A 17763-nucleotide genomic window follows, 5' to 3' on the forward strand; every position below is an offset into this window, starting at 1 on the left:
TCAGAGAAACTTTTATGTCTCGTGGGGGTCGTTATCGAATGTATCCTATCGAATACTGCCATGCTAAGGAAGAACGCCGTATGAACATTCGAGAGTTTTTTTCGAGCCAAATTTCATTCGATAAAATGTTTATTTTCGAGGAAAATAATAAATGTTATACCTTGAAATTCTCAGACGTTTTAGATCAAATTATCTGAGGCATTGGTAGTCATACATTCAAAAAATTTCCCGAAAATTAGTGATACCCCAGGGGAAATTTGGCAACGCCTGATGTCTCATACGGCGTTTTTCCTCAGCACGGCAGAATACATCTCAATTTCACCAATGCTGTCCATCGATCAAGGGCAACCGATACCGAATCGCCCCGGCTGGAGTCTTCCGACTCCACGCTGCCCTGCCCGCGGTCCAGCAGGCTTTTCCGCGGCTTTCCACGATGCGGACCCGATGCGACTTGCACTTGGGCGTCGTCGGGCGGGGAAACCGGAAAATCAGGTTGGCTCTTCCGATGACGAGGACGACGAAGCTCGCACGGTGGCGGTGTGGCTTTATCGCGAGGTGAACGACCAGAGTCCTCTCGACGACCGACGAGGAAAACCGAGCGATGGAACTCCTCGCAAGTTGGCGACATTGCCTGGCCGCCATTTGATTAAATAGTGAATAATCAATCGTACATCTCGATATAATTCGATTGTTTTACATGCGTCCAAACGGACTTGACCACTTGATGCCAACGTTGGAAAATCGGTTTATTGGAATGGAGCCTCGCGCTGAGTGATAGGCGTGACATTCAGTGGCGAATCTTCCTAGTTGCTGATACTCTTTTCCCTCTATGATTCACGTTTTATTATACGCATGATATTTATCGATTGACGATTATGCTGATTTGTATGATAGCTTTACATATGCTGGCAACCGCTGGCAAACAAGTCACGATTGATTAATTCATAAAAAGCATACATTTCAGAAATCAAGACAAGGCGCTTGATCTATGAACGACCCCCTTGAGAAAACCCTTAAACAATTTAGTTTCTGATGAGCCCGTTCCGATATTTCAAAGGAATCCTATCCTCAGAAACACGGTTGCCACAAAGTTTAGAAAATAAAAATTTCCTGACATTTCCATGACATTTTAGAGTAAAATTCCCTGCCAATTGAGGATATACCAGATGATTAGAAAGAAATGATTTGTAACAGTTTTCAGGCAGAATTTGTTGTTCAAAGTGTCAAACCCACGCTAGAGAGCAAATAAAGGTGAATCCACTAGTTTCCCTGACACTTTCATCATGTTCTCTGACATTTTGAAGTTTTTTTCGCCTTTGTAGAATTCCCTGACATTTTCCGGTTTTCCCTGAATGTGCCCACTGTAAAGAGCAAATGAAGGAGAATCAACAACTTTTCCCTGACTTCTTATAATTCCCTGACATTTTCCAATTTTCCCTGACTGTGCTCACTCCAAAGAGCAAATGAAGGAGAATCAACAACTTTTCCCTGACTTCTTATAATTCCCTGACATTTTCCAGTTTTCCCTGACTGTGCCCACTCCAGAGGAGAAATAAAGGTGAATCAACAATTTTTCCCTGACACTTTCCCATTTCCCCTGACATTTCGAGGTTTCCCCGAATATGGCAACCCTGCTGGGAATAAAATTCGGGCTCAATTTTTCCCCCGACCACTCGTCCTCGACACCAAACACCAAGACCTGCGTCCGAACTTCAAACAAACGAGAATAGCCGGCAAATTATTTCGGAAGGGCTAAGCCTACAGACGGCAGTTATCGCGTCTGGAGGTCGCGCCGGGGACGGCACGCCAGCGACGCCGAAAGGGGCGCCGTCGTCCGGGGGTCGGGCGGGGCGTTTTCGGTGGCGGCGGGCATCGGAGCACGCGATTTCCGGCGCGAATGGCCCTAATAGGAGGATCGGAAGTGCCCGCGTAAGGTCAATTTATGACGAACCCTCGGGAGGGGGCCGTTCTCCCCGCCTCCGCTCCGTCGGGGGAGGGTCGCCGGCGTCGACGTCGTCGTCGCTCGATACTCGCGCCGAGTCAACACGCTCGGCGTTTCGCATAGCAACAAGTTCGCCGGCGGATTGATACAACACACGAGATTGCGGCCAGGTGAGCGCTGTGAGCTTCGCCGCGCAGCGCGCTTCGTTAAGGGCCACGCTTGAAGCCTTCTGTAAATAATGACTTCTGGGCAGGGCTGGATTTACATTGGTAGCGTAATTCAGGGTTGCCACAGAATTTGGAAAATGAAATTCGCTGACATTTCCCTGATCACATCTTGGTAAAATTCTCTGACAACTGAACAAACACTAGGTTGTTAAAAAGACAAAGTTGACTAAGGTGATTAGACGATTTTTTCCTGACATTTTAGTCATTATCTCGGATAATTCCAGGTTTTCCCTGACTTTGTAAAATGCCCTGACATTACCCGGGTTTTCCGGTATTCCCTGACTGTGGCAACCCTGGTAATAGTAAATTTCTGAGGGGGGAGGGGCAGGGTGCCCTACGCTTGAATTTTCTGGGACTGAAGTCCTTGTTGAGGCTAACAAATTTTGTGATGGTAAACAAAATCAACATCGAGCACAACTACACTATACCTACTGAGAAGAAAAGTATCTTGAATTCTGTGTTCCGACTTTTAAACAATTTGTGATGCAACCCTAAGAAAACGAACGGGGGCGAGTCAAATGGCGTAGCTGAATTTCGCCCACGCGAAACGTGAACGGACGACGTCACGTTTTTCCACCGATATCCCACGTTCAACATTGTCAAATTTGGAGTGTACAGGCTTTCCCAAGGCAATTTAAAGAAAATCCCCTCACTTAAGTGACAAGACGATAAATGATAATTTTGAAATTTCCGAGCGCTTTCCCAGTGGCTCGCTGAAATAGACAGGTTTGCCACAAAATTTAGATAATGAAATTTTCTGACATTTTTCTCATTCCACCATTAAATTTTGGTAAAATTCCCTGACACTTACGGACATGCCAGATGATTTAATAGACGTAATTTGAAATGGTTTCCACGCAAAATCTGATATTCGAATTGTCAAACCCATTCCGGAAAGCAAATGAAGGTATCAATTTTTCCTTGACACTTTCGTCTCTTTCCCTGACTAATTAAGATTCCCTGACATTTCCCAGTTTTTCTGATATTCCCTGATCGTAGTGACCGTGGCAACCCTCAATATAATCGATAGGATACGAAGAGGCGCTTTCCGTGAAAATCCTCATTTTCCACGTGTTTCAAAGAAAACCGCGGAGCAACCAAGGACCCAATTATTTTCCCAGCCAAGTTCTGACCTCAATCAAACTGACAACGCTGTTCCTCGGAGTGTCGAACATTCATCTTGCTTCTCCGCGTAATCGTCGCACGGCGCCTTTGTGTAAGAGCACCATCTCAGCCTTCCCACGCTTCCACCAGTCCGGTTTCCGAAGCTCTTTCTTCCCGGAGTCTGTTAATTCACAAGTGCTCTTTCGGAGAATTCGCGTTTCTGCAAAACTTCGCAATCCGAAACCGGAGAATCACTCCCTACGGGGAAAGGAGGTGACCTTTCGGTAATTACGTCAAGTTCAGCGGGGGCTGTGAGGGGCAGGGTGACGTCAGGACGTTGAGAAAAACTTTATGTTGGAGACTTTCGGGCACAATGCAAAATTAATATCAGGCGCGGTATTGGTCATGCGGTAGTTTCAAGTCGGAGTTCACAGTTCAATCCTATTCCAGAATTCCATGGCTTCTGGGATATTCACGGTCCACTGGCGCTAAAATTCCCTGTCTTATCAGAGGATTTTTAGCGGGGAGAATCGAGTAGAAATTACTGGACCTTCCGCTGCTACATGGTCATTAAAAATACAAAGATCCCAACGAAAGTTCTTCGACCTCCGAACATCGCGCCAAACTAAAACGTGTGACAAAACTGCTTCAACTCCTGAGCCGTTCAAATTGCGTCCATCGAGTTCAATATTTCTTACTCTCGGTTCTATGCACCAAAAACAAAAAATAAACAGTCCAAAAAGAGATCATGGTTACCAAATATCTTAGTTCAACCTAATTTCTGCGAGCTGTTTAATGAAATTGATAGAAAAAGCGACGGAAAAAGAGGACGTAGGGAGTATGGAGCGATTCTATTGGTTGTGATTAGTGGTTCCTATGTACTAAGGGAGATGATGATGGACTAGCTATGGGGTCTCTCGTGGGTTCCCGAAAGCTAAACCCACCTCCGTAGTCCATTGGAGCCACTCACTTCCACCAAAAGGATCTCTCCGTATCTCTTTTGTCTAGTTCATCTACAGCTTTGTCTATCAATTTCAAAAATCGGCCGGCCGGTAGCGGTGGGCTACGAAACTCGCCGTTGGCGTAGCAAAATACCACCGTATCCAGAGTTTTCACGTCGTTACTTCCGGCATCGGACCTGAGCATCCCGCGCGCGGACCCGACGCGGCAACGGAGGAATTACTTAATAAATAATAAGACCGAAAGTGAATCGGTTGCCGCGGCGCTAATGATGAAACCAGTCCGACAACGCGAGCCCGCGTCCGTGCGTCCGGCCACCGCGGGCGCGGGTTCCGGCGGCGCCGCACAGTGGATCGAGTCAATAGAAAAGGTCGGACAATAATTGGAAACTTTAATCGCTTACACCTCCGTTTCTACATAATTTGTAGGTTCTAAAACTGGTTTCATTGGTATCCTCGTGAAATTCTCTTCCAAAAACACCCATTAAAAATGTGACGAAATAAACATTAGAATTTGCGGTTTTAATAAAAAATTCCAGGTCCGACTTCTCAGATTGACTTGGTCCACTGTGCGGCGGCGATGCGATCCGGCGTCGCCGCGAGTCGCGACCGCGGCTGAGTCGCGGCGCGGCGTCGAGTGGCCCACTGACACCACTATTATACATCACTTTCTTTCCCAGGGTCGCTCCTGATCCTGCGCCCGCCTCGGCGTTGTCGCGTCTTCCGCCGGCCCTCCACGACCCTTCGTCGGAACCAGGGATGATAGGAGAGGTCGGACGAAATTTGGAAATTTTAAACGCTTACAACTCCGTTTATACAAAACTTAGAGGTTATAAAAGTGGCTCCATTGGTTGTACCTTATTGTTGGCACTGTATATATCTGTTCACCATGTACCGAATATGACGTGTGCCATAGCCTCGGCCAGAGGCTCAATTGGACAAATTATAGAGTAAAAGAAATAGTTTCCAAAACGGTTCCTAAATTCTCCAGTTCCCCCATACACGTTACATTTACCTAAGTAGTTTTGCTCTAGCGATCATAAGATCTCAAAATTAACGTAAAAGTCTAGGAATAGGAAAAGGCTAAATTTCTCCAAAAAAAACACGCTACATTTACTTAAGTGGTTTTGCTCTAGCGATCATAAGATCTCAAAATTAACGTAAAAGTCTAGGGATAGGAAAAGGCTTAATTTCTCCACAAAAACACACTATTCAACTCTGGTTCCCTTGAAACTCTAAAGTATTTCGATCGTTTCTTCTCAGTTTTCCAAATCTACACGTGTAATGTCCATACAACATCTTCGTTCTTAACGAGTCGGTGGTAGCACTCACAATTCGGTCACTAGGTCATCTAGGGGCCCCCGAGGTTCTATACTTCGCCACTTTTTGGTTCAAGGAATGAAACAGGAGATGAAACAAAAACTAAACCGTAGGAGGAGATAAGAAAACCTTTCAAAACGCGTCGTTAGTACACGGCAACCAGGTAGAGGAGTGTCACTTCCAACTCCGAAGGCCCACCCGCCTAACGCCTACGAGAAACACCTGGATTTTGACTAACACGAACGCCTGCCTGCCTGCCTGGTCGACCCATCCTACATTTTAAATTGGTATTAACCGAAAATAGTGAAGCGTGTCTGTTACTGGGGCTTCGGCGCCCTCGGGCCTTCATAAATTAAACGCTCGATTTTGTTCGAAGATGATTCATCTTAAAATTTAATACGGGTTAAGGTGCAAGAGAACAGCGGCAGCGATTATTTCACCGAGGATGAAAATATATTCTAACACTAGTAACACACTAGAAAGAGATAAAAAAGTTATTGTGATGATCTAGGAATACACCAAAAAGGGAGGTTACTTGCAGTTCGCACTCGGATCTACGGTTGCTAGAAATTACGGATTTTTTTTTAACAATAACATTATATTTTCTTTATCATTACTTGGAAAGAGATCGAGAAACTAAAAAATTCTGGAGATTCGATTGATATGGAAAGTTATTTATCTTCACTTGCAAAGAGATCGAGAAACTAAAAAAAATGCTGGAGATTCGACTGATATGGAAGGTTGAACACCTAATAACACGATACTCAAACTGAATCAAAATTTTCCCGGTTTCTTCCTTGCCTTTGTGTTGAAATCGACGTCAACTACAGCGAAATCAGCGCAAACTTAAGGTTAGGTTTTTGGTTCACTTCTCACATCGTCCAAAATTCAAATAAAAACATAAATGTCTCACATTTTATCCTACACAATGAGTTAATCATAGCACTGATTACTAATTTATCAAGCAGAATCTACGATTTTACTTTACTAACTAAATAATTCAAATATGAGGGGCTAGAACATGAATATGTGATGCGGTTCTCTCGAAAGTGTACAACACGAATGATTGATACAAAAGCTACATGTTTTTCTTACGAGTAAAAAATCAAATCTAGGAAGTATAGATCTCGGCACTTAGTCTTACACCATTATTTTAAAAAAGGTCAGGCCATAAAGCCGGTTCTGGACTCAGCATTTAGTCTCACAACACTAGATTAAGATTTCTTCAGGCCATATAGCCACTTCAGAACTCGGTGCTCAGTCTCATAACACTGCTTCAAATTTTTTCAGGCCATGTGGTCACATTAGAACCGAATCCAGTTAGTCTCATAGCACAAATTGAACTTATGTCATCTTCATCAGGGCACAAGCTAAGATTAGAGCTCAATTGGGTGTCGCGAACTAATCCCAAAAATTCTCAGGCTAATTAGGTCCATGATATAATTTAAAAACTGATCTGCAGACCTCATATTATTGAAATGGAGAAAATTTCACTGAACGTACTTATTCATGTACGGAGCGCTTCAATCACTTTCCTGCTACTTATCAATGGGAACCGATTTCGATGAATTTACGCGGGCTGAATCAAATAATAATTAGTGTTGGTTAAATTGATAGTCAATGAACTTGCCTTATTAATTCTGGGAATAAAGCGAGGGCAAGAATTAAATTATGTAATTTGAAAACGCGAGCCTCCACTGCAAGTACTTTAACTCCGTGCCGGTTTAATTATTTTCGAAGCTACTACACACAATAAAATTGAGCGATGTGAGGATAATTTTGGTGAATATATGAGTTGCAGTATAATCCGACGGTACAACTAAAGTGTGGAGAACTCACGAAACACGTTTCTCATACATGTTTTCTTCTGAATACACCTTCACAAAACTCGGCCTTCAACTAAAAGGTGTAATTCCTTTCATTTTAGAGAAAATTAGAAAATAGTCTCGATTCAACTCAGCACACGCGCAAGTTAGGATCGAATTACACGGATGGAAATTAAATGATAGAAATTTAATGTTCGAGCAGATTTAATTAAATTGAATAATAAAATATTTAAATAGACAAATAATAATTTTAAAAAATAGATTTTCCGAATTTAAGTTAAGGATTTTCTAATAAATTACGGGAATGCAAAAGAAGAACATAATTTTACTCACACAATAATCTGGCTGATTTTCAGACGAGGGGATACGATAATTATTTCATGTCATGTATCTTACCTATAACAGAAAATAAACGAAACATAAGAAATTGAATTGGACTTGTGATGAATTCAAAGAGATGAGAAAAAGTAATAAATGCAAAACTTTAAAAAAAAAAATAAATCCACGAATTAAAATATGTAATTCAAGATAAATATATTAAAATATAGAACTAATTTGACTGTAAAATTACGCGTGCTCAGTTTGAATTTATTTATCGTTGCTTCAGAACATTCGATCGGTTGGCGGCGTTACCGTTATATTAACTCCAAAAATCCTAGTCATGTCGAAAAATGAAGACTAACCTTTGGAAACGGAGCTTGGAACAATAAAAATAAAAATCCGTCGATTATCCACAATAGCGAGTAAGTAAATCCAACTTGCTTCACTGGAAGGCACTTGGAACAACGAACAAAAACGAGGAATAAACCTGACTAAATATTCAACAACGAAAACACGGGGGACGTATGCACCGGGACGAATACTAGTCACACCGAACAATGGAACTCGAACATGGGGAATCGCTTTCGGAGCCGGCACAGTGCGGAGAGCGCGAGGTTCGTCACTGCGAGGCTGGGGACCGACTGACGGCGAAAAATCTCCGGAGGGTTCTGGAGCTGATCGCCGGCCGTCGACACGAACCTGCCCCGACCTGTTCGGGCCCCGCTCCTCGCCCCGCCGCGCCGGGGGTAGGCCCTCGCCCCTCCCCTCGCGCCGGCCGCGGGTTTAGGCCACGGCCGAGGGGATGCTTCTCGGAAGGGAACGGCCTTCGCATCGATTTCGCTCGAATTTCGCATTTTTCGTTTCGCGAGATGCTCATTCATATTTCAACGTCCAGGCTCCGTCGCGTGTGTCAGTCTCGCCTATTTATCGATACTCGACACGGCCGACGACGGCGCTGCCAAGCTGGCGAAACCGGGGAACAAAGAGAGCCCGGACAAAGACAAAGGGGAGCCAACCGTCGTCGTGTCGCCCATGTGCTTCGCAGCTGATTTACCCGGCCCGAAATAAGATGCAGGACCTCGTCGAGTGCCGTGGAGCAGGCTTGACAACGTCTTTATCGAGCCTGAAATTGGAACACAAGATGTTACAGTTTTCGCTCCGCGAATTGATAAAGAAAGGGGGCTATGCTGCCGTGCTAAGGAAGAACGCCGTATGAACATTCGAGAGTTGCCGAATTACCTTCGATAAAATGTATTTTTTTGAGGAAAATTAGGAATATTTTCCCTTGAGATTTTCAGACGTTGTGGATCAAATTACTGACAAAATTATCTGAGAAATCGGTAGGCAAACATTCAACAATTTTCCTGTAAGTCAGTGATTTGCCAGGGGAAATTTGGCAACGCCTGAAGGCTCATACGGCGTTTTTCCTTGACACGTCAGTGTGAGGAGTGGCACAACGGGCCTTTTCGTTATGTCGCGTTGCGAAACTGGTAGTGTCCGTTGAGCCCGTGTCAGGCCTGAAATTAGCTTTAGAATACGAGACGTTGAGGTGGCTGATCTGTCTATTTGACTATGGTCCAGAATGGACAGAGTTACGCCATTTTATTTTACGTGTTAAAAGATACGGACCTACGTCACGAAGTATTACAAGGGCTCGAAAATCTGAAAAGCGTGACGCATTTTGACGAACGGCCCCTTAAATCGGAATGAATCCAAGTCCAAGAGAACAAAGCAAGAAAAAGGTGCTTGAATTTTCTCTTTTAAGAATAGGCACAGAATGTACGAATAGAGAGAAGAAATTAAGAGAGTATACTCATTTTGAGACATAAGAAGATATTTAAACACTTTTCAATTGCACCTTGTGACTAGCTACTCGATACGTCTTGAAATCTACGAGCTAAGTTGGGTCAGGTTGGGTCATGCAACTAAACTAACTCCGGAGTAGTGCGGGAGGTATCGTGTGGAAATGAGGGCGCGAGCGGTTGAGTCCCAGCAGAGCATTCTTACCGCTCTTACTGAAGATCTCCAATTGTCAATAGGAGAAATGTTGCTGCCTATGGGGAAACTAGGGGGCTACCATACCTGGCCACTACACGGTCCAACCCCCAGGATGCGCAAAGCGACCACTGGCTTCTCCAGGTTATCACTGACTGGTGCAACCGTGAAACGCTTTTAAGGTTTGGTTTTGACTTTGTGCGTGTTTTTTCGTGCTGATAAAACCACTTTACCGCAGGATACGAAAATCTAAATTTGACTTTTACCTGATTTCATGAAATTAAAATTTGACTTTTTCACTAATGTCATCCTTTCAAGAGGAAAGAACCCACGAAATAATAATTATGAAGATAGTATCTCTTGTAAAGGGTAGATCTCCGAGCCTGCTCAAAATCGAGCATTTGCGGCTCCAGCAAATTGGCACTATTGTTTAAACTTCAACCCATGGAAATGTATCGATTCTTGGAGGGGCAGGGGCTCTGACAAAAATCGATTATTTAGCATAGGTTTAAATGGAGGAAATCCGGTGTTGCCAAATTGCAGGATCCGCTCTCGGACACCTCGATACAAAATAAACGAAGACTAAATGCCCCGTTCGTGACCCACTAACCATTGCTTTGTTTCCGACGACTGACAACTGACTCTCCTTTCATCGCTCTCATCGGAGATCCTCCTTGTCCTCCGTTCCTGGAATATCCGCTGCCGCCAGGGCGGGAATGGGGATGCTAAATGGTACAACGGCAGTGGCCTGGCTTCTTGGTAGCCTACATCCTGAGGAGAGATCGCCTCTGATCCTCTCTTTGTGTCGTTTCGCGGAGCATAACTGTACCCGCCTGGAGGACTATTTCATTCCGTTAACCCTTTAGCTCTTGCTAAAAGCGAATGTCGACGTGATTCCCGGGCTCATATTCTGCCGCGCTAAGGAAAAACGCCGTATGAACCTACAGGCGTTGCCAAATTTCCTTCGATACAGGACGAATCCTCTGGTGAACTTGTGAATATTTTCTTTCCAGTTTTCAGATAATTTTGCTCGCAATTTCACCTAAAGTTCCTGAAAATTTCAGGGAAAATCTTCATAACTTTCATCAAAAATGAACATTTCATCGAAGGAAATTTTGCAACTCTCGAATGTTCATACGGCGTTCTTCCTTAGCACGGCAGAATTCCGCGACCATGCATGAGAGGCTGTTCTCTCTTACTCTCTAAGTTTTCAAAGAACCGTCTCGTTCGGAAGAAGATAGGGGCAGTAAAATTAAAACAGCGAGCTTTGATCTTATAATATGTTGTGAAGCCATTTTGGTTGTGAAGAAACAAACTGAAAATGTCTGTACGGCCTTGTCTCCATGACGCGTTTCATGGAATTTGTCCCAAGGAAAAATCTCACTTGCGAAGTTGGGAAAAATAGTGATCAGTCAATACTAATCACAGTATCAAGATAGCGACAAAAAAAAGCCCAGAAGTTTCATTCCCGCAGTTTGAACTTGGGACAAATTCCGTGAAACGTTCTGTGGAGATAACGCCTACGAAAACAAAGATGGAAAATGAAGTGACTGTGTTCACGCTTCACTTTAGACTTGACAGGAGGTAAATCTGGGAAATTCTGACCGAACTGCGAAAACCTGAGTGTAGGAGGTGGAATTCGCTCCGTAGCTCACTCCGTAGCTCACTCCGTAAAACGAGTCAATTCCGCAAGGCGTTAATGTAACTCCGGTTTCCTACGGGCGAAATTCGCTTCAGAGTGAAATGTACTCAGGATTTTTTTTTCGAGAGTTCGACCACATGTAAATAGATCACAAGATGCGCAATCTTAGAAAAGTTGACACGAGTACACGCTGTTAGGTCGGGAAGGTCCTCGCATTCATTGTGCGCGTCTTATCTCTGGTCACAGTGGGATGACTCTATCTACATTGTGCACGACAAGATTTCATCTCGACGACACGTGCTGGACCATCTTCGAGACTCGGATACTTTTCGAGAAAATAAACGAAGGGGAAAAAAACCGATTACCTCATTTCCTCGCTATCGTGATCAAACACATTTGTTTGCCGTAGAACTTAACGCTACGAAACGGCGACTTGTGACACTGGTGCCGTTTTATTGTAAGAAGGCGAGGAGAAAAAATAAATATGAGAGAAAAAATACGATGGCACCGATACGAGAATACACATACTTATAGAAATCTGACGCGGTACCTCGTCCAAGCTTCAGAATTTTCCAGGGATCTGATCCTCATTTCTGCTGTGCTAAGCAAGAACGCCGTAAATCCATCAAGATTTTCCCGCGTTTTTCGGAATTTAACACTTCATAAAATAAAAACTGTTTTACCCATGCACCTCAGATTCGCAAGTTAAGTTCTTGATGGTATTTGTAAAAGCGTCATTCTGTAAAAACATAGTCCTAAGGTTCACAAGTTTTTTTGCTCTGACACATTGTTTCCAAAAAATTTAAAATGGCGTTTACGGCGTTTCTGCGTTGCACGGTAGATTTACCAAGAAGTTTCCCGCCTAATTAACCCATTGAAGGGACATTCAGCGATGCTCTAAAGCTAAATTACGAGGGTTAAGGAACGATATCGCCTAACTGACAATTTTGGCGAAAATGAGTTAGCTATTTTGCCGCATTCTACGGATAAATTCACAAGCTGATGTTTTGAGTTTCTCCCAATGGGAACGCTGCAATGACGCTGCGATGCATAAAAAATTGCAAACCTAACCTCAAAATTACAAAAATGCCGCAGTTTCTTCTCCGTTCCGCAAAATCGGTCGCTTAGCAGAGAGGCGGTATTGCTGCTTGGCCATCGATTAGTAAGACTGCTTGAAAAACGTCAGACCATCGGGCAACGCTGCTCCCGGTTATCTGAGATATTGCAACGTCACACGTCATGATCTGACGTTGCGCTGATATAAGATTTCACAGCTAGCGCGGAGCTGTTAATTTTTTAAAAGCTTTCGGAGCGTCGCGTCGCCGCCGCGGAGCACTGCGCATTATTACGTGCAGTGTAACCGCAAGCACCTTAAAATCGCGTTATGGGAAACCTGCATCCCTTTAAGTGGACTCTCCTGCGGGTGTAGCGTTGAATCATCTCAACTTTTTACTACCCTCGGCTTTCGCGAAGGAAGAAGCATTTTCTGCGTTCTCTTTTCGCCCCTCGAAAAACTGCCCAAAAATATAATATTCACTAAATTATTGTAAATAGAATTTCGCAAGAAAGTTTTGATGCAGTAAAAAGGGTGGAACAACTGTGCAGTTTCTGTACACGACACTTGCAACGTGTGAGTGTTTTCGGCTAGGTGGGAAAAATTTCAAAAACTAGAATCACTGTTTCTAGGCGTTTCTTGATCTCCAGAATGCATCCACAGAAGTTTCAAAAAATATTGTAAAATTTCAAAATCTGGAATCACTGTTTCTGGGCGTTTCTTGGCCTCCTGGATGCATCCCCAAAACCTTCAAAAAATTTCGAGAAATTTCACGAAACAGGGTTGCCACAGAATTTAGAAAATGGAATTCCCTAACATCTCCCTGATTTCCCTGACACATTTTGGTGGAATTCCCTGACGATTGATGATGTGACGGATGGTTAAGAAGGCATAACTGAAAATAGTTTTCAGACAATATTTGTTGTTCAAAACCACAAATCCATTCTAGAAAGCGAATAAAGGTGATTTAACAAATTTTCCCTGACATTTTCGTCACTATCCCTGACATTCCCCGGTTTTCCCTGACTTTCTAAAATTCCCTGACATTTCCCGGTTTTCCCGGTATTCCCTGACTATGGCAACCCTGGGCGAGCCATTGTCTGGACGATCGGCGTTCGGGAGTACGGTAGCCGATGCACGAGGCTGGACGGATACCGGGAGGGCTTCGTGCCGGACCGGGGTCATCGATAATCGACGGCGGACCACGATTTCCGTCGATTTATCAGCCGGGCGGCAGAAAATGATGCAGCAATCGGCGGACGATACGATCGGGAGCCGGGATCACGCGCTAACGTCCACGACGACGATGAGGACGACGACGGAACCCACAAGTTTCTCGTCTTTATTAGCCATCAAATGAATCACGCCTCCGCTCCGCTCGGCTCTCGGCCATAATTAACCTCACAATCAGTCGCTCAAGGCAGATGACTGATTCCATTCCGACTCCATAGAGCTATACGCTTCACTGGCGTCGCCCGAATTATCGATTATCGATATTGGTCCATTTGAAATTGTGCTAGAGAATCGATTATTACACTCAGTGTTCGAAACTTACCGTTGAGTTTCAGGAGCCATGTGGCGCATCAAGCTTGATTTTTAGGGGCCAAATTTACTTTTTGCCTCATCACGGCGCAATTAGAGAAAAGCTAGACGAAGATGTTTTAGTGACAGAACTAGCAGCTGTAACTTGGGGAAAAATTCGAAAAATCACCAATCAGAAAAATTAGGACTCTTTTTTTGGTGGGGAGGGGGGAGATTTTTGAGGGGCCACATTGCCGCAGATTCTTTTTGCGCGCCTTCTTATTTTAGGCGCCATGGCCGATTTCTGAGGCGCATTAGGTGCGATGGCGCCTATGAGTTTCGAACACTGATTACTTTGAAAAAAACTCCGGCCGTGGAAGCCGTACTCACGGGCTGGATAGACATACCGTCCGCGTTCCGGGCTCGGAAGTCGAAAGTTCCGGGCATATCACCCGGAGCAATCGAAGTTACGGCTCCAGCACCCGGAATGGACGGTACTTCTATACACCCTGTAACTCTTTTTTTCAGTGTAAGGTGCTCGTTGCTAACACCCCGTTCTTCGATCTTTTTCCATGGGTTTAAATGGAAGATCAATCGATATATCGCAAAGCACATCACGGTACTGCTACGCTTCCACGGGGCACGAGCGCGGGTAGAACCAAATCGCCTATTTTTCGACTTGGCAACACTGTTGATCCACCATCTACATCCAATAAAAATATCGTATAGAGTATATCGTATATCGTATACGTAATAAGATTGTTTTGCACACGTTAAACTGGAGAAAAAACAGTGTTGCCAGCTTTCAAGAATTGCCGCTGATGTGAGGCCGTTACGTATAGATGCGATTATTTCAGGGGATACTCTGAATTATGGATGTGTAATAGGGGAAGGGGGAGTCTCAGGGGAAAGCGCCGCCGATAACTCCGAAATGTCAAAAACAATCAATTTTAAAAATAACGGCAAGGAAAGAAATAAAAAATCCCAAGATAAATCACTCTCACATTGCGAGAGGAAAAATGAATTCGTCGTCCTGTTGAACTGAAACGAAATGGCTTCAGGTCGGCGACCGAAATGTCAGGACGATCTAAAATGGTTCATTATAGCTTCGGAAATTCTCGGCGAATAGCGTTCAACTTACTTAACTGAATTCAAAGTTTCCAATTATACTTTTACGAGACCAAGGCGGTTCAATGTATTCCAAAGAATTCGTATGAATGAGGAGAGTGACCTTGGAATAAAGCTGCCAGGATGCCTAGGTATCGCCTCCTCGAGTTTCTACACAAATTTGCCTCGAGCTTTTCGACATTTACAACTTACTCTTTTGCATTGATATATTTTTTGATGACTAATGAGATTACTATAACTTATTATATAAAGTAAGAATAAAATAATTGAAAGTGTGTGACGGTTAGCGCTTAAAATTATCAACGTTTTAAAGTCAAGTTCATCTCAATTTGCAGAACTCAGAACATGTGGCCGACACGCCAGAACTTTCGGAGGTCCTAAGCACGAACCCAGCGGAAGTTCAGCTTGAAAGGCTATTATAATTTTGGGCGGAGGCTGAAAATTTAGCGTCATTCGAAAAACCTCCGGACAATTTTTTTGTCTTCACCTTATTTCCGGTGCCTCGTATGGTTCTGCGAAACTCGGCCAGAATTTTAAACAGCTCCGAGAGGAACTCTGTACATTCCGATGAGCAGAGCTGCTTGAAAGCACAAGGAGCACGTTGCCTAAGTTATGAAAAAGATTTTAAAAAAGTAGACTGAAACATGAATTGTATTCGACGTTTTTCCATTGTCTGACCCGCTCAGGAGTAAAGCTTCACGAACGGGATCGAACATTCTTCCATTCGCTTTTAGAAGTTTGCGGGGACGTCCAATATAAGCTTCCTGTGGAATAACACCCTTCTTTTGGGAAATGATACATCATACACGCCTTAACCACCTATGCGCTTAGCCATTTTGCCTATTTTCACATTATTTTCACGGTAAAGTCTCGCTGCCCAAATTAAACAGCGGCAAAGTCTACGGCATCTCCAGAGAACTTTCGCTGTGATCCTCGAAACGGCGGAAATTTTCGGAACTTCAACGTTCCTATTCCTTCCCCTCCCTTTCATTTCAGAGTTGACCTCTGGAAAATAACTGGGTCAATTTTAATTGGTTTAAAGGGCACTTTTTGAAATCTTGTAAAAGTTTGCCCTTCCCCTACTCAAGGATTTGCCTGAGATGAAGTCTCATTGTTCGAGAGCAACTTCTACGCCGTGCTGAGGAAAAACCCCGTATGAACTCTCAGACGTTGCCAAATTCCCTTTGATAAAACACGAATTTACTAGTAAACGTATGGATATTTTTCTTTAAATTTTACACGACAATTTTGTCCACAATTTAATCTCAAACATCTGAAAATTCAAAGAAAAAATACGCATAACTTTTCGCAAAAATAAACATTTTATCGAAGGAAATCTGGCAACTCTCGAATGTTCATACGGCGTTTTTCCTCAGCACGACAGAGATGCGCGACGATTTTGTCTCCGCCGGAGCCACGTGCGTTGCGTCGGAGCTGCGATCCGCGGCTCAGACACCGGTGGTTCGTATTCTATCATCGTTCGGTCCAACATCAAACCGACGAGATTGCCCATATCGAACCCCGCCCCCTACTCCCCTCCACCTCCGGCCGGGGATAAACAAAGACGGGCCGGGGCGAAGACGCGCGGGAAAGTTCAGCTGGCACGGTGGCATTGGCGGGAAAAGCCCCTCAACCCCCCCCCCCCCCCCCCCCCGACCGCTTGAAAGTTGCCGGGCTCTCGTGAATAAATTTCCGAAGGAGAAAAAAAAAAGGGAATCGTCGAGATATGTTGGATTGTCGCACAGAGGATCGAGTCAACGAGAGAGGTCGAACATAAGATTTTCGACTAAAACTTCAAATTTTGATGTTTATATCGTCACATTTTTAACTTCAAGGGGTGTTTCCAGGAGCAAATTTCACGAGAAAACCAATGGAACCACTTATAGAACCTCGAAGTTTTGTATTTACGAAGTTATCAGCGTTAAAAGTTTCCAATTTTTGTCCGACCACTCCTATTGGCTCGAGATGTTTGACTAAAACTTCAAATTTTGATGTTTACATCGTCACATTTTGAACTTTAAGGGGTGTTTCCGAGAGCAAATTTTACGAGAAAACCAATGGAACCACTTTTAAAACCTCGAAGTTTTGTAAATACGAAGTTATAAGTTTCCAAATTTCGTCCGACTTCTCCTATCGGCTCGATCCGTTGTGTGTCGGCGGGGCGGGAGCCTGCTCGACATTTTATTTACTTTTCGGAGCTATGCCGGCTCGGGCGAACGTGTTCCGGAAATAGCCGAGTGCATTAACCCGCGTGCTTACAGCTTTACCAAGTCGTAACACTCGAGCCGGGATAATACGAGCCGGCATCCGTTTTCCTGTGCTCTCGCCCGGCCGCGCCGGCTCCGGGCTCCGCGCTGCGCCTTCCGCGGGCCCGGGGCCGGGGGCCTCCCTCCGGTTTTCTTCCCTCGTGGTCGTTCGCTCGCTCCTCGCCTCTCGGCTGCCTCCCGCCTCACGCCCGGTACGCCTACGACAGGCCTCAGACCTTGCCCAAGTTGTGCCGATCTTGGCGCAGCAAAAATGAAAACGACTCTTGAATCGTCAAAATACAGCGAAGATCGGGGGGCTATACGGGAGCTATTACACGGAGAAAAAAACCTCGTTCGTGGGACCCGAAGTTTTCAGATTGAGCATCTGACCACTTTAGGTCTAGCTAACGAGGTTCGGATCACACATCTGAAACTTCAGTTCTTACATCTGAAGTACTTCAGATGTGAGAACCGAAGT

At 44.3% G+C, this 17763-nt stretch overlaps 1 protein-coding gene across 5 annotated transcripts in view; it reads right to left on the reverse strand.

Annotated features, from left to right (window-relative positions):
* Positions 1-17763, reverse strand: part of brat (tripartite motif-containing protein brain tumor) — a 277009-nt gene that overhangs the window by 81000 nt on the left and 178246 nt on the right. The window contains exon 1 of one of the 5 annotated variants that reach the window (XM_019044028.2): positions 8062-8296. The exons of the other annotated variants lie outside the window; for them this stretch is intronic. The gene's annotated coding sequence lies outside the window, so the exon portion shown is untranslated. Of the gene's footprint in view, positions 1-8061; positions 8297-17763 lie in introns of those variants that run through there. 5 annotated transcript variants of the gene reach the window in all.

The sequence above is a fragment of the Bemisia tabaci genome, chromosome 7 (assembly GCF_918797505.1).
Source record: "Bemisia tabaci chromosome 7, PGI_BMITA_v3".
Taxonomy (NCBI): domain Eukaryota; kingdom Metazoa; phylum Arthropoda; class Insecta; order Hemiptera; family Aleyrodidae; genus Bemisia; species Bemisia tabaci.